At 41.8% G+C, this 25851-nt stretch overlaps 3 pseudogenes; 1 reads left to right on the top strand and 2 right to left on the bottom strand.

The window, feature by feature from the left end:
• Positions 1–399: 399 nt before the first annotated feature.
• LOC115669324 (protein kinase PINOID-like) lies at positions 400–1625 on the bottom strand (annotated as a pseudogene).
• Positions 1626–2829: 1204 nt separating this feature from the next.
• Positions 2830–6859, bottom strand: LOC115669326 (protein kinase PINOID-like; annotated as a pseudogene).
• Positions 6860–16152: 9293 nt separating this feature from the next.
• On the top strand, positions 16153–19515 carry LOC130136662 (probable aquaporin PIP2-5; annotated as a pseudogene).
• Positions 19516–25851: the final 6336 nt, after the last annotated feature.

Below are 25851 nucleotides of genomic sequence, written 5' to 3'. Positions count from 1 at the left end.
ACCAATCATCCCTACAATTTACATTTTGATTACAATTTATATTGAATAATTCATTATTTCATAATTTTATAATTTTTTATTTTTTTATTTCATAATTTATTTTTAAAATTTTTAAATTACGAACCAGAACTGGTCGGTTCCGAACCATGGCCATGACCACGCGAGAGTGCCGAGGGTTGATCAAGAGGCGCTATATTTTCAAAATTAGAAGTATCTGACCGGGTGGGATCCTCTGACACGTGTTGCACGTAGGGCACTCTTATTTTACCACGGTGGAATCAGAGTGGTACCTAGTATTTTCTCAAGATAGTATTAACAATAAGGAAAACAAATGTACGCTACCAAGCTGCCAAGTCTAGCCGGACACATGACCAAAATTCAACCGCTCTTCCTTCCTGCTCAGAAATCGAAGGCTGTTTGAAAGTCACCGCCGTCGTCGTTCACCGCCGCGTCAGCCTCAAGCTGAGGCAGCGTCAATGACCGGACGAGGGCGAAATTAAGGCCCTCAAAGAAGGGATACTTCTTGAGGTCGGCGGACCCGCGGCTCGACCCGAGCCTACAGGCCGGGTCCTTGCGGAGCAGCCCAGCGATGAGGTCGCAGGTGTGGAGCTCATGGGCCGTGGCGGGCGCGTCCAAGCCGGGGAAGGCGATGGTCTTCTGGACGATGTTGCGGAGCGTGACCTCATTCGACGTGTCGGCGAAAGGCGTGCGGCCGTAGGCCCTCTCGTAGATGAAGATCCCAAGAGCCCACCAGTCAACGGTGTTGCCGTGGGACTCGCCGGAGGCCATCTCTGGTGCCATGTACTCGTGGGTCCCGATGAAGGACTACGACCGGGGATCGACCGGCTCAGCCACGAACACCCGATTGCTCGGGGCGAGGATCTGGTTCTTGCACGACCAAAAGGGCTTGTTGATGCTGGGAAGATAGGAGAACAGTGAAGGGGAAGGATGGATCATCTACGGATGCGGGTTGTACCAGGAGGGTGTGGGCGAGCCGAAGGAGGGGTCTAGATTCGTCGATGGGGATACAACGGCGGAGCATAGGGAGAGGTCAAAGTTAGAGAGCATGATATGACCGTCCGATCTGACGAACACGTTCTCGAGCTTTAGGTCCCTATGGATGACCCCAAGCATGTGGAGGTACTCTAGCAACACTAGCACTTCCACCGCATAAAACCTGGAAAAACCAAAACCCCATCCCCCCCTAAAAAAATTAATCTTTTTTTTATTTTCTCACTACTTAATCTCTTATTAATTTATTTACAGTAAAATGAATTACATTATTTTTTCCAAAAAGGTAATCCGGGAATGTCTTCTGACCGTAATCTTGCTATTGTGAGGTATATAATTCGAGAATATCTTCTAACTAAAAAAAAAATTTGCGAATGTTCGAGCTTTAAATAGACCTATCAAAATATGTCATAAATCCATTTCTTAACCCATATATTAATAAATGGGTCATAAATGGATTAGTTATATTTAGTAAATGGGTCATAAATGGGTAGAAGTCTAATATTAGTATTAATTGGGTTATAGATGGGTCGCAAATGGGTCATAAACGAGTTTACAACTGATTTAAACTCAACTCACCTCTCTCGTCCTTACTCAACCTTTCGCACTCTCATCTCAGTTTGGGTATGAATTTTCCTAGATTTAATTAAATATGGAAGTGTTTTAGCAATATGGGTATGATCGGGTATGGGTTGAATATGGGTCGAGTCAGGTATGGGTTAAGAAATTTGCATTATACATAAATAGGTCATAAATGGGTTAATGGGTCAATTTGGGTTGGACAATTTATGACCTGACTACGAGCCGGTTTTGGCACGGAACCGGCCTGATCAAACCCGGGCCCGCGGCCTATGGGCTCAACTCCGGTTCCAAATTAAAATAATAATAATGATTTTTTTAATAAAAAATTCATTATTTAATTTAAAAAAAAAACAATTTAAACTCTAATTGCCATGCATTGTAAGTGCATTGATATCTAATTACAATGCTTAGCTTGGGTGTATTGAACTCTAATTACAAGGCTTGGCTTGGGTTTTATACACAATGATTCTAATGCCTCTTCTTTCCCATTCGATGTGGGACTCTCGGCTTGCCTTGAACACCTTCAATGTGAGACTCTTCGCTTGTCTTCATGCAAATGCCAAGAGTCTCACATCGAATGGGAATGAAGAGACCATCAAAGGGGTTGTGTATAAAACCCAACCCAAGCCATGAGCATATGAAGTTGTATGACTTTTGTGGCTACGATTCTTTGTTAGTTAAGAGCAAAAGGTTCCATTGGACCGCCTAGAATCGGATCGGGTCAATGGTCTGGTTCCCGATTCTATAATTTACCGGTCAGATTCTTAGTTCTAAAATTAAGGGACCAATATTACCGATTCGATTCCCGGTTCCGAGTGGAACCGGACCGAACCGGGAACCAATCATCACTACAATTTACATTTTGATTACAATTTATATTGAATAATTCATTATTCCATAATTTTATAATTTTATAATTTTTTATTTCATAATTTATTTTTAAAATTTTTAAATTACGAACCGGAACTGGTCGGTTCCGAACCATGGCCATGACCACGCGAGAGTGCCGAGGGTTGATCAAGAGGCGCTATATTTTCAAAATTAGAAGTATCTGACCGGGTGGGATCCTCTGACACGTGTCGCACGTAGGTCACTCTTATTTTGCCACGGTGGAATCAGAGTGGTACCTAGTATTTTCTCAAGATAGTATTAACAATAAGGAAAAAAAATGTATGCTACCAAGCTGTCAGGTCTAGCTGGACACGTGGCCAAAATTCAACCGCTCTTCCTTCCTGCTCAGAAATCGAAGGCTGTTTGAAAGTCACTGCCGCCGTCGTTCACCGCCGCGTCAGCCTCAAGCTGAGGCAGCGTCAATGACCGGACGAGGGCGAAATTAAGGCCCTCAAAGAAGGGATACTTCTTGAGGTCGGCGGACCCGTGGCTCGACCCGAGCCTACAGGCCAGGTCCTTGTGGAGCAGCCCAGCGATGAGGTCGCAGGTGTGGAGCTCATGGGCCGTGGCGGGCGCGTCCAAGCCGGGGAAGGCGACGGGCTTCTGGGCAATGTTGCGGAGCGTGACCTCATTCGACGTGTCGACAAAAGGCGTGCGGCCATAGACCATCTCGCAGATGAAGATCCCAAGAGCCCACCAGTCAACGGCGTTGCCGTGGGACTCGCAGGAGGCCATCTCTGGTGCCATGTACTCGTGGGTCTCGACGAAGGACTATGACCGGGCATCGACCGGCTCGGCCACGAACACCCGATTGCTCGGGGCGAGGATCTAATTCTTGCACGACCAAAAGGGCTTTTTGAGGCTGGGAAGATAGGAGAATAGTGAAGGGAAGGAGGGATCATCTACAGATGCGGGTTGTACCGGGAGGGTGTGGGCGAGGCGAAGGAAGGGTCCAGATTCGTCGATGGGGATACAACGGCGGAGCATAGGGAGAGGTCAAAGTTAGAGAGCATGATATGACCGTCCGATCTGACTAACACGTTCTCGAGCTTTAGGTCCCTATGGATGACCTCAAGCATGTGGAGGTACTCTAGCACCACCAGCACTTCCACCGCATAAAATCTGGAAAAACCAAAACCCCATCCCCCGAAAAAAATTAATCTTTTTTTATTTTTTCACTGCTTAATCTCTTATTAATTTATTTACAGTAAAATGAATTACATTATTTTTTCCAAAAAGGTAATCTAGGAATATCTTCTGACTATAATCTTACTATTGTGAGGTATATAATCCGGGAATATCTTCTAACTAAAAAAAAAATTCGTGAATGTTCGAGCTTTAAATAGACCTATCAAAATATGTCTAAATCCATTTCTTAACCCATAAATTAGTAAATGGATCGTAAATAGATTAGTTCTATTTAGTAAATGGATCATAAATGGGTAGAAGTCTAATATTAGTATTAATTGGGTTATAGATGGGTCGTAAATGGGTCATAAACGAGTTTACAACTGATTTAAACTCAACTCACCTCTCTCGTCCTTACTCAACCTTGCGCTCACTCACTTCGCACTCTCATCTCAGTTTGGGTATGAATTTTCCTAGATTTAATTAAATATGGAAGTGTTTTAGCAATATGGGTCTGATCGGGTATGGGTTGAATATGAGTCTAGTCAGGTATGGGTTAAGAAATTTGCATTACGCATAAATGGGTCATAAATAGGTTAATGGGTCAATTTGGATTGGACCATTTATGACCCGACCACGAGCCGGTTTTGGCCCGGAACCGGCCCTGTCAAACCCGGGCTCAGCCCATTGACCGGCCCACGGTTCGGAACCGGAACCGGCCTGTGGCCTATGGGCTCAGTTCCGGTTCCAAATTAAAATAATAATAATAATATTGAAATTTTTTTAAAAAAATTCATTGGTTAATTTTTTTTTATAAAACAATTTAAACTCTAATTGCCATGCATTGTAAGTGCATTGATCTCTAATTACAATGCTTGGCTTGGGTGTATTGAACTCTAATTACAAGGCTTAGCTTGGGTTTTATACACAATGATTCTAATGCCTCTTCATTCCCATTTGATGTGGGACTCTCGGCTTGCCTTGAACACCTTTAATGTGAGACTCTTGGCTTGTCTTCATGCAAATGCCAATCGTCCCACATCGAATGAGAATGAAGAGACCATCAAATGGGTTGTATATAAAACCCAAGCCAAGCCATGAGCATGTGAAGTCATATGCCTTTTGTGGCTACGATCCTTTGCTAGTTAAGAGCAAAGGGTTCCATTGGACCGCCTAGAATCGGATCGGGCCAATGGTCTGGTTCCCGGTTCTATAATTTGCCGGTCCGGTTCCTAGTTCTAAAATTAAGGGACCGATCTTACCGATTCGATTTTCGGTTCCGAGTAGAACCAGACCGAACCGGAAATCAATCACCCCTACAATGTACATTTTGATTACAATTTATATTGAATAATTCATTATTTCATAATTTTATAATTCATTATTTTTTTATTTCATAATTTATTTTTTTTATTGTTAAATTACGAACCGGCCGGTTCTAGTTTAAACATGGCCACGAACCGGAACCGCCGGTTTCGAACCGTGGCCATGCCTACCCGACCCAAACCCGACTCGACCCACCCATTGAACATGTTTAGCTTCAAACCACAAAAAAGAAACACCGAAAGCAAGGCTCATTTTCCTTCTTTTTTTTGCTGTTTTTGAAATTATAAATAAAACCCGATTAAAAGAAAAGGATCCATGGAAGATCGCTAATTGCAGCAGAAGTAGAAAATACGGTAACCTCTCAAAGGGAAAAAAGTAGATGAGAACAAAACATGGAGAATTGCACCATGCAGAGAAGCGAAACAACATAACATGAAAAAATGTAAAGGGTTCGTGGAATGAAGAAAGAACTCCATGAGTTTTTTTTTGTTCGGATAAAGAACTCCATGGTCACCCATTGAGAAAACTGAGGAAGTTAACCAGAGAGAAAAAACATTCTTGAAATAAAAAACACTCTTTAAAGAACTCTATGGTCACCCGTTGAGAAATTGAGGAATTTAACTAGAGAGAAAACATTCTTGCAATAAAAAGAAAGAAAAGGACAAACACAGTGACTGGAGAGGGAATATGGGGTACCTCGCGAAAATATGGTAACCTCTCAAAGGGAAAAAAGCATATGAGAACAAAACATAGAGAATCACACCATTTAGAGAAGTGAAACAACTAGACTTATCAAAATGGGTCATAAACCCATTTCTTAACCCATATATTAGTAAATAGGTCATAAATTAGTTAGTTATATTTAGTAAATGGTTCATAAATGGCTATAAGTCTAATATTGGTGTTAAATGGGTCATAAATGGATCGTAAATTGGTCATAAATAAGTTTACAATTGATTTAAACTCAACTCATCTCTCTCGCCCTCACTCAATCTTTCACTCACTTACTCGCACTCTCATCTCAGTTTGGGTATTAATTTTCCTAAATTTAATTAAAAATGAAAGTGTTTTAGAAATATGGGTATGATCGGGCATGAGTTGAGTATGGGTCGGGTCGGATATGGGTTAAGAAAATTGCATTGCACATAAATGGATCATAAACGGGTTAATAAGTCAATTTGAGTTAGACCATTTATGACCTGATCCGACCCACCCATTTGACAGATCTAGAAACAAAATAACGTGAAAAAATATAAAGGGCTCGTGGAATGAAGAAAGAACTCCATGGTCACCCGTTGAGAAAACTGCGGCAGTTAATCATAGAGAAAACATTCTTGAAATAAAAAAGAAAGAAAAGGACAAACACAGTGACTGGAGAGGGAATGTGGGGTACCTCGCGGTGGCGAGAGAGAAGCACTTGTTGTGTCGCTTGTGGAGGAGGGAGTGGAGGTCGCCGCCAGAGCAGAACTCAATGACAATGCACGAGAAGTGGGAGACCTCGAACTCAGCGTAGAGCGTGGGCAGGAACGGGTGGTGCACCATCTTGAGGATCCTCCACTCTATCTCCACCCTCCGGCTCTCTTTCTTCTTCTCCGCTGCCTGCTTGTCAACCATTTTCATCGCGTAAAATGGCTCTCCGTCATCGGAGGCCCCATTGCGGTTACAAAGGTAGATGGTGCTAACGGCGCCGAATCATATGCAACTGGTAGCCGCGAAATCCAAGCCTCGGGCTGCAGTGGATTAAGGCGGACGAGTGCCGATGGGCCACGGTGGGGGCGGTGGACCGGTGAGCCTCGGTGGCGTAGGCGGAGCTGTGGCCATGGTGGTGGTCGAGCTGCCACGCATCGAAGGAGAGGCGGCTAAAGGTGTTGTAGCTGCCGCAAAAGCTGCTCTTACCGTCTAGGTCAAAAGGCTGCTCCATAATCCTCAGGCCCTACTCGCTCTATTTTGTTGTCCATCGTCTCAGCACTTGGGATGACCAACTTCAATAGTGTTTTCTATCCCTACACGAATTAGGGAAAGTTACCAAATAACTTTCACAATTGAATACTCTAAAGCCCTCATTAATTAATAAATGCAGCTACCTTCAATCTGATGAGACAATGAGTTGATGCACCGACTGAGATCTTAATCTCTTTCTTTATTAGGGACACTATGTTGATAAAACCCTGAAAATTACCAAACGTGTTTTCACTCATTTTTCGGCAATTGGATGGAGAAGGAGGCGGCTGCAGCGGCAGGGACTGGAGCAAGCAGAGAAGGAAAAATCATGAAGAGAGACAGGACAGAAACAACCACCTTAGAGATGAAAGGGGGAAACTTACGGTGAGGAGATGGCGGCGATTGGGCGAAGGAGGAGGCGGCGGTGACGACGACAGGGATTGGAGCAAGCAGAGAAGGGGAGATCATGAAAAGAGTAGGAATGACAGGACGTAATAACTTCCTCAGGAGATGAGAGAGAGAAACTTAAACTGAGGAGATGGCGGCGACCTAGCGGAAGAAGAGGCGGCGGCGATCGGGCGGAGGAGGAGGCGGCGATGACGACAGAGACTAGAGTAAGCAGAGAAAGAGAAATCATAAAAAGAGACAGGATGCAAAAACCTCCTCAAAGATGAGAGGGAGAAACTTACGCTGAAGAGACGGCGGCGATAGGGACTGGAGAAGCAGAGAAGGAGAGATCATGGAAAGAGAGAGAATGACAGGACGCGGCAACCTCCTTGGGAGATAAGAGGGAGAAACTTACGCTAAGGAGACGGCGGCGACCTATCGGAGGAGGAGGCAGCGGCGGCGGCGGCGATCGGGTAGAGGAGGAGGTGACGATGGCAATAGGGATTGGACTAAGCAGAGAAAAAGAAATCATGAAAAGAGACAAGATGCAGCAACCTCCTTGGAGATGAGAGGGAGAAACTTATGTTGAGGAGACGGCGGCGACCTAACGAAGGAGGAGCTGGCAGCGGCGACAAGGACTGGAGCAAGCAGAGAAGGAGAGATCATGAAAAGAGCGAAAATGACAGGACGCGGCAACCTCCTCATGAGATGAGAGGGAGAAACTTATGCTAAGCAGACAGTAGCGACCTAGCGAAGGAAGAGGCGGTGATGGCAGCGGCAATCGAGCGAAAGAGGAGGCAATAGCGGCGACAGGGACTGGAGCAAGCAGAGAAGGAGAAATCATGAAATGAGGCAAGACACAGCAACCTCCTCGGAGATGAAAGGGAGAAACTTACGCTGAGGAGACGGCGGCGGTGATAGGGAATAAGCAAAGAAGGAGAGATCATGAAAAGAGTAGGAATAACAGGACGCGGTAACCTCCTCGAGAGATGAGAGGGAGAAACTTACGCTCCACAGTGACCTAGCGGAGGAAGAGGTGGAGGAGGAGGCGGTGGTGATGATAGCGATTGGAGCAAGCAAATAAGGAAAAATCATGAAAAAAAGACAAGACACAATAACCTCTTCAAGAGATGAGAAGGAGAAACTTACGCTGAGGAGATGGCGGCAATCCAACGGAGGAGGAGGCAGCAGCGGCGATCGGACGGAGGAGGAGACGGCGATGGCGACAGGGACTGGAGCAAGTAGAGAAGGAGAGATCATGAAAAGAGCGAGAATGAGGGAACGCAGCAACCTCCTCGGGAGATGAGAGGGAGAAACTTATGACGAACAGACAGCGGCGACCCAGCGAAGGAAAAGGCGACAACGGCGGCGGCGATTGGGCGGAGGAGGAGGAGGCGGCGGCGGTGATAGGAACTGGAACTATGCGGCCAGGGGGTTGGAATCAATGACTATAAACAAGTGGAAGAAGGCTCTACAGAGTGTTTCAAAAATACAGGGATGCGAATTGGAGAAATTCCAAAACGGGTAACTCGAAATCAAGACCTCGATGCTTCTTTTGATTATTCCAACACTAGTGATCTAGTATGAAATTAAATAAAGAAGAGAGTCAATGCATCTGTTCTTTTTCCAGGTGCATTATCCGACCAGATGTTCCCTTTCACATCTTCCTCTTTCCTTCTTTTCCTGTTTTGTAGGGATGATGAACTCATAAGCGAGGTCATTTCCATGGTTAAGAAACTTGGTGTTCACCATGAGAATGGACAAGCGGTTGAAGGGCAAATTCTGACGGGAAAATGTGTGGTCGACATATCGGGATTTTTAGGAATTTGTAAGTCGACTCTTGCCACAGTTGTCTACAACAGAATTGTTTAGTTTACAGGTTTCAAAGGGTGACTTTACGGAAGCCATATAATCGTTTAGGGGTACATTGAAGTTGTGGACCCCTAACTTACCACACATCTTAGACATACTTTGTAGCAACTCTGTTGTCTGCATACCGCTTAGCTTCTCCTCTACAATCTTCTTCGCGCAACTTCGTTTTGAATTGTCTTGAAAAAAAAGAGGAAATTTTATTGACTCGTACTCTTGACATTGCAGCTACATTGCTCATAGAGGGCTTATGATGCTGTGGATGAAATTACAGCTGCATTTTCAATTGCATGTAATCCTGTGGGGACAATGTAAGGTTAGCATTCAATTTCAAGACTCTGATTTCCTCATGTCAACAGTCCACTCTAATTCCCCTTAAATTTTCTTTTAGTATCCTTACATTACTCTGCCGTCCAGAAATATTAAGTGATTTTTCTATGCTTCACAATCATTTTTATTTTGGCACTCAATTTAAAGATATTTCCTCTTTCCAAGCGTATTATTATTGAGCTCAATACCTAGCTTGTCAAAGCCAGGGAGTCTTTAGAGATCTAGAGTGAGCATTGCATGATTAGAATGGGTAGATTCGAGGTTTTGAAACCTAACATAACCGAGGGTTTATAGGCATATGAAAGGAATGGTTGTTTATGCAAACTAAAACAGTGAACTCATTTACTCGGGTCATGTACTAAATCCTATAATTAATATCAATAGTAGGTAATAAGCCTTTTAAAGGAAAAAGGGTCTCTAATGAGCAACAACCTCGACCAAATCAACTGATTTTAGGGAAAAGAAAGATCGTGGACTAGTGTTGCTTGAGATTTCTTTATTTTGCAAATTGATAAGAGATAATCCCTGGGGACGATAGTGCTGTATGTTTGATTGGTGCTCAACTAATGCCACTCAAACAATTATGGTACCTATTATAGACATATAGATTAACATTCTCTGTATATTCGACTGTCATCTTTTAGGCTATGAATGGTATGACCTCAATAGTTTTTTTTTTACCCTGAGAAAAGAGCTAAATGCAAAGAAAGCCCAAAGGCCCCGTATAATTCCAAATACAGGTGTGGCCCAAAAATCCGATGTGGCATTATGATGTGCTATTAATTTATTATATAATGTCTGACGTGGCAAAATGGCGAGGAATTAGGGCACAATTAGCTTATGAAATTCGGACATACAAGCAATGTTCCTATGAAGAGAAGGAGCTCTGAAGGCGCTAAGCTGACGATTTTGGAGGCTTCCTAAGATTTCTGAGCTCAAATTCTTGCGATACCGAGGCGTTCCGTTGAGAGGTTGAGTCGACAAAGAAGGATGAGGAAGAGAGGCTTGAGCAGAGCTAGAGTGTCTCCTTCATCGTGTGCCATTACAAAGAGGAGAGAGAATTTCAAAGGCCTCCTGAAATTTTCGAGCTCAAATTCTTGCGATTGTGAAGGCTTCATGGAGAAGTTGAGTCGGTGAAGAAAAATGAGGAAGAGAGACTTGAGCAGGGCTGGAGTGTCTTTTTTTTTTTTTTGGACATAACAGAGACTTGTCATTTCATTTAAGAACTAGCCCTCTAAAATAAGGAACATCAAAACACAAGATCTCCCATAGAGGGGGTGGTGGGTAAAAAACTCAATAATGTGAAAGGGCCTTAAATCTCGAGACATTTACAATCAAATCTGCTAATTTATTTGAATCTCAAGGGCAGTGGGCTAGCTCAAGACTCTCAAAAAGAGCCATGAAGCATTGAACACCGGAAAAATTCAAAAATCAGCCTATATTATAAAAGGTCTAAAGGCAAATGCACAAAATGGATAATGTTTACTTCTGTGCACGCCACGTCTGCATCTTGCTTCACATCTATGCTTGTTACGTGGCAGAGGCAACCTGACAAGACTTTGCCATGCGTCTCGCGTTCATCAACAAGTATCGTTTCGTCGAACATAAAAAAGAGGATATAACATCTAAAAGCACTTCTAAATGGTTATTAATTTTTAATTTAACCGATTCTATCTAAGAATGAAAGAGTTTCGCAAACCTTATTAAACTAGACTAAAATATGCAGGTTTGTATTTAAATTTTACAGCTTATTTAATGTAACTTATTCTAACCATAGCCTTTGTTATTGGAAGCAAACCCACTTTGCAAGAAATTTACTTCTGTGACTGTGGTGTGCTGAGGGGAGGGGCACGACATGACAGAGAACTTCACGAGCATTGATTTATTAGTTTATTATTTGACTGCGGTGCACACTTGGCATTTCATTTTATGGTTCCCGCTTTCCGCTCTCAGTGTCTCTCCGTCCCGTCCTGTTTTTTAGAGTCTGTCAACTCCATCTTCTCCAACCCCCCGTTCTTTCTGGTTCGCTATGGATGAGCGGGCAGGGCTGATCGAATTAGCCCAATTCAAATCCTAACGTTTAGATGCCATTTTTGGACTTCAGAGACCGATAGGTCTGCAGAGGTCTGATACAGTCTTTGAAGTCCCAAAAAGGGGCATCTAAACGTTAGACTGAGAGCTTGAGGTGAGACTTGAACTCAAAAAGGAATGGAGATTTCCTTTGGAGCGCCCATCTCTTGTACCGGCAAGACATTTAAAGAGCATTCTGACACCGCGTTTGGTTGGAGGAAGAGAGCCCGAGAGACACAAGCGAGCCTCAGATTTGAAGGGGCATCGGAGATACCCCGGAGAACCGTGGATCGCAGCTTTTGTGGACGAACACCCAAGTTCTCTTCCTTGATTCGGTCAGTAATCGTGGCTTCATCACACTCTTGTGATTTATTTCGTTGCTGTTCTCTCTCCCCTGTTTCGGTGATATACCAAAACCGAGATGTGTTCATGTTAATCTGAGTTTATCTTAGCCTTCTCTAAATGACTCGTGACACATTGTTGTTCTAATACTGATCTTAGATGAGAAACGGTTTCAATGTCGTGACCAGATATTAGTAGTCTCAATGCACACGCACGCTGTTTGTTGAAATGCCTCTAGGACATATTTCCGAAATAGCTCATGATTTTGTGATGACCAGATATTAGTAATCTCAATGCACGCATGCTGTTTGTTGAAATGCCTCTAGGACATATTTCTGAAATAGCTCATGATTTTGTCAAGACCAGAACTTAGTAGTCTCAATGCATGAATGCTGTTTGTTGAAACGCCTCTAGGACAATTTCTGAAATAGCTCATGATTTTGCCATGACCAGGTTTTAATCGGACCAATGTACGCTACGATGATGAAGACATCAGCTATCATATTTCTTTGTTCTTTATTCGTAAGTAGCTGTGTCGGAAGTATTTGGATGAAGACATACGTTAAAATCGAAAACAACGTGCCGGCTGGAACTCTAATGGTTCATTATGAATCCAAGAACGATGATCTCGGAATCCATCATATAAAGGGTAGTTGGGAATTCTCAATTTGTACCCAGATTCTTCGGGGGGGACATTGTTCTTTTGCAGTTTTGCACGGCCTGGTCAAATTGTATGGTTTGATATATATGTGCAAAGCAGAGACCAGGATATATGCACCCAGTGTACTTGGAAGATTTCGCCGGATGGTCCTTGTAGGCTCGATGAACAGTTCAAGGTCTGTTATCCTTGGAATGCTCCGTCATAGTTAGGGACCTCTTTCGACATCTCGTTACAAGGAAGTACAGGATTGTGCTACGAATGATACGTTTAGACATTTGTCTTTGTTTTATCTTGTTATTTAATTTATTCTTTTTGGGGGCGGGGATAGGATTTCCTGACGAACCTTTCACATAACTTTCTGGGTTTATGGACCCCGCAAACCCCACGGCCTTTATATAAGAGAAAACAAGCAACGAACTCATATCTGCAAAGTGTTTCGAACTCTTTAAGTTATTCGAGCTCAGCAAGAACCCCACCTGGTATTTCGAATGCATGCGAATAACAACATGATTTGGCACATTTCAATCATCGAATTTCACATATCTCGTATGAGATTTACGCGATCCGAGAGCAGGGTAACACGAAATCCTCAACTCCAGCATGATCCCAAACACACTCAGAAAGAACCTCGTGACGTCCACCCCACATATATCACTCACACCTCAGCTAAAAATAACAAAAAGGAAGTGATATATTCACTGAAAATTCTAAAACTTGTCACGAAATTGCAATCAAGTCCTAAAACTTGCAAAAAGTACAATTAAGTCCTAAAACTTGTAAAATTGATGCAATTAAATCCTTTTATTAACTCCGTCTAACTTGATTGATAGAAAATGCTGACGTAACTTTTTTTTCTTTTCTCTCTTATACGTGATGATGACATGGATAAAACAATGTTATTTTAGCCCAAATCTGACTTTTGATACAATTTTTATTTAAATTAAATTTTAAATAAATAAATAAATAAATAAGGAGAAAGAGAACTAGGTGGCGAGCACTTTGCAGCCCTCGCCGTCACTACCCCACCATCGCCTATATTAAAAATTAGATTTGGACCAAAACGACATCGTTTAGCTTTGTATATCGTGTTTTAGGCATGTCATCGCCACGTGGGAGAGAGAAAATATTAAAAAAAGCTACATCAATATTTTCCATTAGCCAAATAGGACAGAGTTAACGGAAGGATTCGATTGCACCATTCTGACAAATTTTAGTTTTTAATTGCACTTTTTGTAAGTTTTAAGACTCAATTGTACTTTCGTGATAAATTTTAGAACTTTCAGTGCACATATCCCCTCCCAATTATCTGACAAGTCCATTAGGATAAGCTTCACTCCCCATTTTCCTTTCCGAACGTGGAAGAAGTTGGAGAGATTCGTTATGTTCGCCCGTTCGTGGTGTTGAAATCGCGTGCATGTTTCGGGTGATCGAGGCATGCATCTTTGTCAGTGTCGTTGGCAGATCATCAGTGTAAATAATAATCGACTCGGAGACTTATCCACATGTACGATTGACTCGGGGCTGAACTTTTTATTTTTCTTTTCTTTCTTTTTTTCACGAAGTTAAAGGCTTTGTTACTTGTTAGCACAATTTGACCCACATAAATCATTTCGCTTCCAAAATAAAACTATAGAGAAATCTAAAATTGGCGGGCTTTATTAATCAAAACTGCACTAACACCGGAGCAAAAGTGTTTATGCTTGCCCTAAAAAAAAAATTGCAATGGACCGGCCCATGGATGACCATGATTTATCTGCATGCTTAGGCGTGGTTTCTGTTCAACTTTGTTAGATCAGTTTATTTCTATGATCGCATCAAGCTGTTAATTTTTTTTTTTACGATTTAAGTCGATATAGATGTTCGGTTCAAAACCAGGGAAGAAAAAGACTCATTAGTTATGTTTAACATCTAGATATTGCGTAAAAACACAGTGACATTACCTAACGAATTATGGAAAAGATGATATCTCCATGTTGAGATCTAACAACTTGTTAATGGAATTGCTAGCCTCCTGCAGCTCTGCATGCACCTCTTCAGCAAATATATGAGTATAACTGATCACTTAGGGATGCATCAATTAGCGTGACACCTACTAGAATATGTCGTCGGACACTATGTAAAGAAATGCGAATGCATGATTTGAGCATTAAGGATTGTGGAAATTGGATTTATTACATGTTGTTGCATCAATAATGTCTTCGGGCGAAGGGATACTAGAGAGATTAGTTTTTTCCCCTAGCGCGATAAGATGATACATTCTATATTGGTGCTTTAATAATCGAGACGGCAAAATGAGCGAGCTTGACATGTAACTTGGTACCCTTGATCGTGTGGTTTGATTAGGGACGTTGTATTCACTGTCGCTAGAGGAGGAACATCATAGATTTTGCTATTTATGGAGCCGGTGACGACAAATTTCTAGCCTGAACTTAGAGTTGAGACTTCACGAGCAACACGAATCGTTAAAGCCTGCTAAAGATATTCACAGCCGATAGCATTTACACATCTGTTCATGAAGCCGAATATACACAGAAGTTGCCCCAAGACAAAAGATAACGTGGCACGTACACGTAAGAAATCGATTTTCACTGCATGCATGAACCCTGTTATTTTATCAGAAGACGAACGTTTAGCTTCTTCCGAGCTGTCTAGCTCCCGTTGGCAAAGGCGTCGTGCACGAAAACTAACGAAGAACCCACACAATGAGCGAATCTGATTGATGGATCGGGTGACGGCAACCTGAAGTTTGATGAAGCAAGTGAAAATCACTCACAAGATAAAAGCGATCTCGCGCTGAATTGACCGGTTTTTTCGTTTCTTTTCATGGTGCTTCCCAAATTTTGCGAGAAAACTACACGGAAAAAGGTTACGAAACTCGATCCTATTGTCCGTCTTTAACATCAATGCGCAGGCAATTAGGAATTAAGCTTAATAATGCTGTCTAATGACTTAACGGATCAAGATCACGGCAGCAAACTAAAAAAGTAAGAGAGAGAGAGAGAGAGAGAGAGAGAGAGAGAGAGAGAGAGAGAGAGAGAGAGAGAGAGAGAGAGAGAGAGAGAGAGAGAGAGAGAGAGAGAGAGAGAGAGAGAGAATTTGATTGTTATTTATACAAACAAAGTTAGATAATTTAATATTCTACAAATTGTTCTAAATGTAATAACACTTGCAGATGAATGCAAAGGAGAATATCATGATTAAACTCAAAGAAAAATATGTGTCAAATATTTCACGCAGGCATAATTGAATAATTCTGTTAGAAATATATTGTTTAATTCTGAATCGCTCATATCATAATCTCGTTATTCTGATTATGAGTATATTTCTAACAAACTCTATGAGATCACAAAACTGATTTACGCAGAAAGTAATCAACTAAATGAGGGTTAAGGGTAGGCTTATTGAGAATGGCATAAAAGATTAATTCATTGAGTGATAATATGTTATATTATGAATAAGCTTTAAGTATTCAACATCATTTGTTGTTTTACTTGACGTATAAATTTCGATGAAATTAACATTACTCAAATAGAATAAAAAGAAAAACGAAAAACTCTACACGCCCCTATCAAATCTCTCTCTCTCTCTCTCTTTGAGTCGCCATGAACACGGGCATGATGAAGGAAGTGGCAAAGCATGGCTCATTCTCGGCCAAGGAATACCGTGACCTGCCGCCGGCACCACTGATAGACCCGGTGGAGCTGGGCAAGCGCTCATCGCCGAGGTCATCACCACCCTCCTCTTCCTCTACATCACAGTGTTGACTGTGATCGGGTACAATAGCCAGACCGACCCCAAAAAGGTTGGCGTCGACTCGATGCATGGATCTCCCAAGCCTTCGGCGGCATGATCTTCATCCTTGTCTACTGCACCGTCGGAATCTTAAGTGATCCATCAGTCTATTTTTCTTAATCAAGTGATATATTTCAACCTTTCAAATCAGCCGATCATTTTCTTTTAAATTTCTACTTTAATTTGATTGATGAATGACTTAGGTGGTCACATCAACCCGGCGGTGACATTCGGGTTGCTCTTAGCGCGGAAGGTATCACTGGTGCGAGCCATAATGTGCATGTTGGCTCAGTGCTTGGGGGCCATATGTGGTTTCGCCCTAGTCAAGCTCTTCCAGAAGTCATGCTACGAACAGTACGGCGGCGAAGTCACTGTGCTTGCCGCCATGTACAAGACTCGCGTTGGGCTGGGCATGGAGATCATCGGCACATTCGTGATAGTCTACAACATCTTCTCAGCCGCTTCCATGACATCATAACTAATGCTGTAGTATGTATGTCCCTTTATATGAGAATGTTTTAGGCAATTGCTATCTTGCGCATCACTAAGAAGAGTTGACACAATACAAGATTTAGAGACGAATTTGTAAATTGCTGTACCATTTAATCAATATAGTAAATTATGTTTCACTAAATCCTCCACACCACTAATTCAATGGATACATAAAATACGTTCTCGTCGGAGCACTAATACTGTAGGTAAAGAGATGAGAAAGGTATCTCTAATTGAGAAGAATTGCGGAATATGTTATACTATCAGCTTTAATTAGTACTCAATATATGTTAATAGGCTAAGTTTTTACTATCTATAGCTGACGGAGAAGTTTGGGATGACATTTTATTTGCTCAATTATTTATTAATTAATACAATTTTACAAAGGCTATGCTCATTTCAGACGAATTATAGAGAAAAGTTTTGAAGTTGAAAATCATACAGCAGAAATTTGCAATTTTTTTTCCCTCTATTTAGTTTCTTGCTGGTATGGTAAATGAAAAAAGTTGAAATCTTTTGTAATACCGACAAGATAAACCATCTTTTTTCGTCTTTTTATTACGTCACTCACGCATGAACACCCATGTCATTTGGTGTGTGTGGACGATGTCCATAGCATTCGCGAGAAAACATCAGGTAGTCCCGCTCCACCACGTTACCATGGTCCCTCTCCGTTCAGCGAGTGACACGTGGAGACCATCAGCGGTGGGTCCCACGGGAACGGATAATATTTCAAAATTCTTGGGTTTCCCCCCTCTCGTCAAGAACGAAGAAGATGGTCGGTCTCTATCGCCTTCGCTCCCATTCCGCTGCATTCTCCGGCCCGTCGCCGACGCCACCTCCGCCGTGGCCTCCGGGAGGCTCGTCGGCGGCGGCTCCGATTCGTCGTTTGTGTCCGGCGAGCTCGGATCTGCTGCATTCTCCGGCGCATTGCTGCTGCCTCCGCCGTCGCCCTCCAGCAGCACCAAGTTTCGCACCGGAACTTGCGCTCTGGTAAGTGGTAATCTTATATTTCACGCCAAATGTTTGCGCAATCACCTCTTTCCCTGTTCAGATCTGGATATGGAGATCAGATATGGAGTTTTGTTTTAGGGTTTTGATGGGTGTAGTTTCTGGCGTTGAGCTAATTGAGAAAACTGTGCGAATGGCTAGTGTTCCTTATCTTAGTTGTGTTTTCCATGGTCTCCAGGGTTCGGCTCCATTAAGGTTCTTTCCCAGAGCCTCGATCATACGGCCTGGCCTTTTCAGACTAAAAACGGGCAGATGCGATCCGTTGAGTTTATTCCTCTTTTCTTGTGCTCGTAGAATTATGTATCGGGTTTAAAAGCAAAATACAAAAAAAAATGTCGGAAGATGGAGTATATAAGAATAAGATGACCTTCTTGTAAGAATAGTGGTGTGATTTCTTTTAATTCGCTTGGGTTCCCAGCAATATAATGTGAGTTTCTTGGTAGTACTGTTCACATGTTTTGTTTCGTAGAACGATATAGGCAAACTGACCACTTATCCTCCCGCTGAGGCAGAAGACGTGCAGGATGGTATGACTAGGCACACAACAATGCTAATCTGAGTAACACTCTCTCCTGGATAAACATAAAAGTGTTGGGGGATTCTTCTGTCTCATTCTTTCTTCCATACAAGTTCTGATGCATATGATGGATTTCCTAACAGATTCTCCTCTCCTCAGCTAGTCCTTTATACATGTATAACATATCTACCAATCAGATACCCCCAGTCTATCTCCGTGGCATCAAATTGTGAAGTAGGACAGCTGTCACTTAGCATTTGCATTGCTACCCTCTAGAAAGAAAGGTTTTGATTATCTTGATTAAAGTGCCTTTTTTTTCTCTGATTCTAGATATGCCGGAGAAGCACGCTTGATATTACATTGCACAAATGTGGTAAGTACCAATTTCGTTTAGTATAGAATATCATCATGAGCATTTACCGTAATCATTCTGTAGTGGATTCTGAACAATACTGTGCTTGTGCTGTTGTAGAAATTGGGAGCGAGCTGTTCACCATCCGCACCACCATATGTAGCTTCTTTGGCTCATCGGCTCATCGGATGCCTTCATACTTTGCACCTCCTCCGTATTAGCTTCTCCTTACAAGCACCTGCCATAGCATGTCGCAGACAGCTATGGGTATGCAGGAGCTGTTTGCAACATGCTATTGCATGTGCGTTGTAAGGAGGAACTAATTCAGGAGGAGATGCAGAGTACAAAGGCACCTGAGGATCTGAAGATTGTCCCAAACATAAACAATTGTTTCTTATGATGTGTGTCTGTTCTATGGGATGAATCTTGGGAAGGGTTTTGGCTTCTCTGCCAATCGAATGCACGGTGTTTATGGTTCACTTGACCACCATTTGCATCACTAGAACCGGTATCAACCCGGTGAGAAGTATCGGTGCTGCTGTTATGTACAATAAGGATAAGGCTGGATGATCAGGTTAATTAATTCATTGCTCAATTACCTCTTTCTTTTATTTTTCAGAAAGAAAAACAGATTTACTATTTTTCCTCTTATCATTACAGTTCGCTGATAATGCCCCTTTTGTTTTTGTTGGGTTTCTGTGGATCTTCTGGGTAGCACCATTCATTGGGGCAGCCATTGCAGCTTTCTACCACCAGTTCATATTGAGGGCAGGAGCAGTTAAAGCCCTCGGATCATTCAGGAGCAACCCTTAGGCTCTATTCGTTTGACGGAAAATATTCTCCTTTTGGAAAATATTTTCTCGGAAGTCATTTTTCTGAAAAATGTTTTCCTAGAATACAATTTTCTAGTGTTTGGTTAAAATTTGAAAAAGTTTCGAAAAATATTTTCTAGTGTTCGGCGACTGTCGATCCGGCGATGTCTGGCGACCGAAGGCGACAGGCGGTGATCGGCGATCGGCGGCGGCGACCCTTGGCCGGCGACGGCGATCAGCGGCGGCGGTCGGCGGCGGTGATCGGCGACAACGATGGGTGGCGATCGATGGCGGCGACTTGCGGCTGCGACGGCGGCCGGGCGGCGGCGGCGGCGATCGGTGGTGGCGACTGCGGTCGGCGGCGGCGATCGGGCGGAGGCGGCGACCAGCCGCAGCCGACCGGCGGCAGCGGCGACCAGCCGGCGGCGACCGCCGGGCAGCTGACCACGGCGGCGATTAGCAATGATTGGTGGCGGCGACCCGCAGCTGACAGCGGCGTCGGCGGTGACAACCGGCGGCGGCGATGTGCGGCCGGCGGTGGTGACCATCAGCAGCGGCGACCGGCGGCCGACGGCGGTGTCCGGCAATCAACTTCCTCTCCCACGGAAATTATTTTCCCTCCCATGGGTAATTTTGCCTTCACTTTGGGGGAAAATGATTTCCTCTTTGTGAAAAGAGGAAATCATTTTCCTCAAAACAATGAAGGATTTGGGGGTGGGGTGAACACCGGAAAACGCGAAAAATGTTTTCCGGGAAAATATTTTTCCGGAAACGAACGGAGCCTTAGTCTATTTTCATAATTTATTAATGCCCTCCTTCTATTTGTTCTCTGCTGAGAGAAAACAAAAAGAAGAGAGAGAGAGAGAGAGATTTGGAGGGAGATTGTGATAAAGTCACATGGTGGTGGAGGATTTGCTTTTGTCATGCGTGTGTTCAAAAGTTCTTGGAATATGGAATCTGTAGAGAGATGGAAAATCCATGTGTTATGATGAGGTGGGGAACATGTATCTGTGTCTTTGTTCTTTGTATGCTGTGCACTACATTCACAGGTGAATTTGCTCCTGTTCCGTGGTTATCTTCTGTTGGTCCTCTCTCCCTTATTCTTCACCTACTTGTTAAATCTCCTTTTGGGTGCAACTCTTCTTTGTTCTGTTCAAATGTCAAAAGAGAGTAGTTCAAAACCCTCAGAAGGATTTTCTCTTTTAGGTTGTCTTCAATGTCGAGAAATCAGCTGAAATTGTCTAGGGGCCTGGCTAGCATTACGAAGCCGTAAAAATAAATTGCCAGCCACAATTTTTAATAGAGGAAAATGGGAGAATGATTTGATCGGTTTCAAATTTTTTTCACATTTCCATCGTTTCTTTAGGATTCCAAACAGTAACCTCCAGGACCAAAATAAAAACTTTGCAAGATCTAGCAAAGACACAACAAAATCAGGAACTCCATAAAAATCAAGAATCTAGCAAACATACAAAAAAAAAAACAAAAACGAAATTCAAGTGCACCCGTAAGGTTCTGGGAAGCTTTGAAAGCAACCGTTGTGTATGGGACCCCGTGGTGGACCGAGATGGAAGAGAGGCAATCGGCGACCGCTTGCCTTAGTGTCTCGAGCGGCTTCTTCACTAAGGAAGATCTCAACCTTGAAATGCCCGAAACGATGGCGCTGTGAATTCTGCCATCGAATTGGTGGTGCCTCGATTTGCTGAGGCTACTTGTTGAGGGTTTGAAGATGGAGGACATGCATGTGCTGCGTGGAAAAAATTGTCCAAAAATTCTAAATCTATTGCATGGCAGTCAGAATTAAATCATAAATTTTTTGACGATTTTCCAATATAGTCATTCCGCCAATTTTGATTGGAAATTGCTGCCGTGATGGTCAGTCAGCATTGACTGTCCTATGTGGCATGATTAGTTTTGACGTGGTGAATTTTTGCACTGTTTAAAAAACTTTCATGAGATCTTTTCTTTTTCTCATTTTATTGTTTTTTTTTTTAAATTGTGCTATCTGAGGGTGTTGCAACCCTCACATGTGGCCGATCGTCAAGGCCGGTCTTGGCGATGGCCGATGACCGGCCACAGGTGAAAAGGAAAAGATTAAGGGAAAAAATAAAAAGAAAAGAAAAGGGAACAAGAGAAAACATTTAAAAGAATTGCAAAAACCGTCCACTTAGCGCCATCGGTTGTTTTACATAGGATGGCTAGCCGGCGTCCACATTAGCTTTTCAGAAAGTTTAGAATTAAATTGACCAAATTAAAAGGTTTAGAACTAAATTATCCGTCGTACAATAAATTTAGGACTTTTTGGATAATTAATACTGTGCAATATTCTATTCTTCTCCAAGAAGCTTGAAGGCTTTTGACAGTGAGATTCAAGTGAAGTCACAATATAAAGTGAGAGTGAGTGTGCATGTTGAGTTTGTTCATTTCCCCTACATTTGAACGACAATGAAAACAACAGTTGGTTGTGTGAAAGAGAGAATCTTGGGGTGGCGCGGGTCTGGGTCTTGGCAAGGGGCGGGTCGGGTCGGGTCGGGTCAGGTCCGGGACTTGACAAGGGGCGGGGCGAGGCGTTGAGGAGAGGAATGGAGAGGCGAGAGCAAGAAGAGGATGAAGGTGGAGTTTCGGGACGGAATGTTTGGTGGTTCTCTTATGGTGGTGGGTCGAAGGAGATGGGCGATTTATGCTCCCCAACAACACCTTCAGCTTTTGCAATTAGAGGAGCTGGTAGTGTGAGGGTCTAAAAGAATAGGCATGCGGGCTGGAGCTTGTATTATTTGTCTTGTCTTGTCTTGTGGGGGAGAAAGTGAAATGGTGGGAGAGTGAGTTTGATGATGTCCCGATGAGAAAAGAGAAGAAGAGATGGTGTGCTTCTTCTCTGATGCTGCCATGGCCTCTTCTTCTGACTTTTAACCTAATTGATGAAGAGAGCTGCTCATTGATATATATTTGCTTTTCTTTCAAAATTTAAAAATAGTGAGAGATTCGTAATCTTTTCAGCTTTTGAAAACCGTGAAAATTAATATATGATTTTACTATTGACTTATTGATTTTCAGGAGATATATCGGATACTTCATTATGAAAATCGAAAATTTTGCAATAAAGAAAAAGCCGCAAACAAGCCGAAAATGTTATTTAGAAAGGTTAATACCACCAAAAACCTAAACTGGTATACCTATGATAAATTTAACCTGAACTTTTTTTTTACCACAAAAAACCTCAAATTGGTACACCTATGACAATTTTACATCGAACTAATTTTTTGACCACAAAAAACCCAAAATTAGTACACGCGTGACAAATTTACCCTCTGTTTCCGTTAAATTTTACTGTCAAATTGCTAAGTCTGATGATACGTGGTAGTTGACGAGTGTACCAATTTGGAATTTTACTCCTCTGTTTGTCATAAGTTTACCAATTTGTGATTTTTCGTGATACTAATGAAAGGTAAATTTGTCACAAATGTACCGGTTTGAGATTTTTAGTGATCAAAAAATTAGTTTGGGATAAAATTGTCACAGATGTACCAATTTGGCGTTTTTGGTGGTCAAAAAATTAGTTCAAAATAAAATTGTCACAAGTGTACCAATGTGAAATTTTTGGTAGTCAAAAAAATAGTTCGGGGTAAATTTGTCATAGGTGTACTAGTTTGGGGGTTTTTTGTGATCAAAAATTAGATCGGGATAAAATTGTCACAGATATACTAGTTTGGGATTTTTCGTAGTATTAACCATATTTAGAACCTTGTAAAACTATTAAACACATTGTTCACACACTACGTGCATAGCACAAAAGTTCTTGTTTTTTTAATATCTATGTGTTTTAGTAACGTAGGTTAAGTCGAGTATGGACTGGATATAGATCAGATCAAGTATGGGTTACTAAAATTTATGTCGCCTATAAATGGATCAAAACGGGTTAATTGGATCGATTTAAGTCGGAATTAATAATTAATATTCAGAGATGGTCATGCTGTGATTTGAATAATCTAATTATATAAATTAATACTAAAAAAGCTGACTTAGATAAATCAATATTTATATTAATCAAATTTCAATAAAAATATTAATAAGTGATTTGTAGCTTCTCGAAACCTACTCAAGCACTATTTTGCCGCCATGCTTTTATAATACAAGATTATAACTAAATACAAACAACAAAACACGACTGAATGAAATAATTTTTTCCAACGAATTGAAATATGAAATAATTTCTTTATATTCTGAGTAGTGTTTTAGGTGATTGGCAGCGTTTTTTACTAGAAAAGTTTATTGGACCAAGTCATCGAGCTCATAATCGCTGAGAGAGGTATATATATATATATATTTTTATATAATAAGATTGAGTCACACAACTAATATAACGAATGATGAAGACATACAGCACATTTGCGTTGCATGTTAAATGATCAAAATTTATTTTATTCTTCGTCATATATGACATATAACTAGCCGTTGATATGTATATGTTACATAAGAAAATATAATTCCTCAAAGCTTGGTCATTCTCACATCATCATCTTGTAATGTATGCCGGTTTGAGGGCATGCGTATTATTTGATTATCGGAAATGCTTTACTGACTGAACAATCAACTTTCATATATGGGGCAACTATTTGACAAGATAAACACAATAAAAATCTTCTTCTTTTTCAATGACCTTTCGACCATTGTCAATGTGTTTACACAAAGTTACCACTATTACATTAATACTTTAGACAAAATTAATTTGACCTTGGATTGGCATAGTTGATTAGGCGTCGAGGGAATGTTCAGCTCAAGAATTGGATGTCACATATTCAATTTTCACAAACTGTGTGCATGCAAACTGAATTCCGACGGGACCACCTGCATAGAGCAAATGGCTCGATTTCATCAATTTATGGGACTTGCAAGATATTCCACAAGCCTCCAGGAATTGATCTATGTTCTTTGGTAATTATCTAGTGTGTGCAGAACAAACGACTCCCACATTTAGTGAAAATTAGCCAACTACTCGAAGAAACCTAGATACTCCAATTTGAACCAAGAATCCCTGGGTTGGTAATCACACTTGATAGGGATTAATCGGGTGTGCGAAGGAAATAGTGGATATTCATTCGTAAATTGAAAAGAGTAAAATATAAAACGAAATAAATAGAACCACCTGGCAACAACGCGTGCTTGTGGTGGATTATGAACTTGCCCGATTTGCACCCTCAAGGTCCAACAACATCAATGTATATGTAAACAATACATATCTTTTACAAAGCCCGTGCGTACCATAGAAAGTAAATCGATATCACCTAGGAACACTAACACATGATATCCATATCTAAGACTTGCAATTTCTTTAATATCTATGTGTTTGATGGCATGTCAATGTCCTCCTCTCACGCGATCCATGGCTTGCTATTGTTCCGCAGCGTGCATGGGCCTCTCCCAACTCTCATGCACACACTAATCGAAACCCTAGTAAGAAGAAAAATGTACCCCGACTTACATGTTATACATTGCATTTTGCCCGTCATCTGATAGAAAATGGCAACTCTTGGAGATTAGCAAGTGGTCAATTAAAAAGGGGGCTTATATAAATATAACCATAATCTGAATTAATTGATTGTGAGAAATGCTACAACACTTTTTCACGTGCTCTATCGTGACACCTAAAGCATTTCAATCAAATCTTTACTACAAATCCAATTTTCTGCAATGCTCCATTGAATTTCAGTTAAAAATTATTATTATTATTATACTCTCGTGGGCTTTGTTTGAGAATTTGGAGTTCTTGAAACCTTGCCAAGTAACTCAACGGATGCGGTACACACTATGGCAAAAGAGTGAATGGTGGTACGTGTCTCCAAGAAGCTACGTGGATCGATGCTGCTAAGGAAAAAACGTTCTCTAAAGTAGGTTCTTTGCACAAGCATATAGGTGGAAGAAAAGGTATTTTCGATTTTTTTTAGGATTTAAGTACCTCGAGTTGGCTTCCATGGAGCCGAGTTTGATGAATAACCATCACGCTTTAACAATGACTCCAAAAAAAGTGCCTTAACAATATAGTAAACTGAAAATGAGGTGAACTTACACGTCAGTACCACCATGAAACGAGCCGCGATACCGGACCATTTCCGTTCAAAATCCACATATCATTTGAAGCAAGCTCGGCATCAATACATCCACACTAGCAATCATAAGTGAACCAAATTAGTGCCAGGAAACAAACAATGAGAGTGGGCAAAACGAGCAGCATGACGCTAATGTCCAAGTCTCATAAACATTACACGAATAATGAGAAGGGAACAAAGCCTGCATGGTATTTTCCTTCAAAAAGTACATCAAGAACAGCTGAAGCAAGTGA

The sequence above is a fragment of the Syzygium oleosum genome, unplaced genomic scaffold, assembly GCF_021117445.2.
Source record: "Syzygium oleosum isolate NSW1041296 unplaced genomic scaffold, Sole_v2.1 Sole_v2.47, whole genome shotgun sequence".
NCBI lineage: Eukaryota > Viridiplantae > Streptophyta > Magnoliopsida > Myrtales > Myrtaceae > Syzygium > Syzygium oleosum.
This window is presented reverse-complemented; position numbering and strand designations above follow the sequence as displayed.